We start from the raw sequence: 1,498 nt of genomic DNA, 5'->3' as shown, positions 1-1,498 counted from the left end.
ATAATAATAATAATAATAAAAACAGATGGTGGAATGGTTCAAAATATAGAGAAAAAATTGTGGAAAAGGAATGCAGGAGCAAATCTCTTTTGAGGAACAAATTGTCTGTTTTAAACAGAGAGGCTGTGTGAGGTGGTGGGGCTGAAAATAAAGGAAAAATTATATAGTATGGGGAGTCCTGGTGTGGCGTTGTGGGTTAATGTGCTGACCTGCAAAGTCTTTTGAACTGCCAGGTCGACAGTTGAAGCTCACCAGCTGCTCCTCGGAAACCCTATACAAGGTTGCTATGGGTCGGAACTGCTCAGCGGCACTTAACGATAATAGGATAAGCAGACTCCTGGTATGACACTGTAGGATAAGCACTGCACTGCAAACCACAATGTCAGCATTCAAACCTACCAACTGCTCCTCAGAAACCCTATATAGGATGGCTATGAGTTGAAAGAGACTAGTTAACAATTAACAGCAACAACATAGAATAAGCACTAGACTATTAACCACACGGTCAGTAGTTCAAACCTACCAGTCGCTTCTCAGAAACTCTTCAGAGGATTGCTATGAGTCAGAAGTCATCAATGGCACTTAACAACAACAAATACCTCAGCAGTGGAGAAATATCTAATATGATAACACTGTTCTTGTTAATTGCCTTAGAATTGGTTCCAACTAAGAGGAACACTATGAGGTTTCCAAGGCGTAGCTGGTGGGTTTGAACCACTGACTTTGAGGTTAACAGTCCAGTGCTTATCCTACAGCACCACACCAGGCCTTCATTATAACATTTTTAATGTTGTTAAGTGCTGTTGAATCAGTACTGACTCATTGTTGTTGTTAGGTGCCATCGAGTTGGTACCGACTCATAGCGACCTTATGCACAGGAGAACGAAACACTGCCTGATTCTGGGCCAACCTCACTATCGTTGCCATGCTTGAGCCCACTTATGCTGCCACTTTGCCAATCCATCTTGCTGAGAGTCTTCCTTTTTTACTCTGACCCTCCACCCTACCAAACATGATATCCTTCTCCAGTGACTGGTCCCTCCTGACAATATGTCTGAATTATAAAAGACGAAGTTTGGCCATCCTAGCCTCAAAGGAGCACTCTGGCTGCACTTCTTCCAACACAGATCTGTTGGTTCTTTTGGCAGCCCATGGTACTTTCAATATTCTTCTCCAATACCATAATTCAAAAGCATCAATTCTTCGACGATCTTCCTTATTCACTGTCCAGCTTTTGCATGCATATGAGGTTATTGAAAATGCCATGGTTTGGGTCAGGCACACCTTAGTCTTCAAGCTGACATCCTTGCTCTTCAACACTTTAAAAAGGTCTAATGCAGCAGATTTGCCTGATTTCTTGACTGCTGTTTCCATGAGTGTTGATAGTTGATCCAAGAAAAATGAAGTCCTTAACAACTTCAATCTTTTCTCCATTGATAAGAAAGTTGTTTATTGGTCCAGTGGTGAGGATTTTTGTTTTCTTTACATTGAGATGTAA

This window comes from Chrysochloris asiatica, unplaced genomic scaffold (assembly GCF_000296735.1).
Source record: "Chrysochloris asiatica unplaced genomic scaffold, ChrAsi1.0 scaffold00053, whole genome shotgun sequence".
Taxonomy (NCBI): domain Eukaryota; kingdom Metazoa; phylum Chordata; class Mammalia; order Afrosoricida; family Chrysochloridae; genus Chrysochloris; species Chrysochloris asiatica.
The sequence above is the reverse complement of the archived record's forward strand: the minus strand, read 5'-3'. Positions refer to the sequence as shown.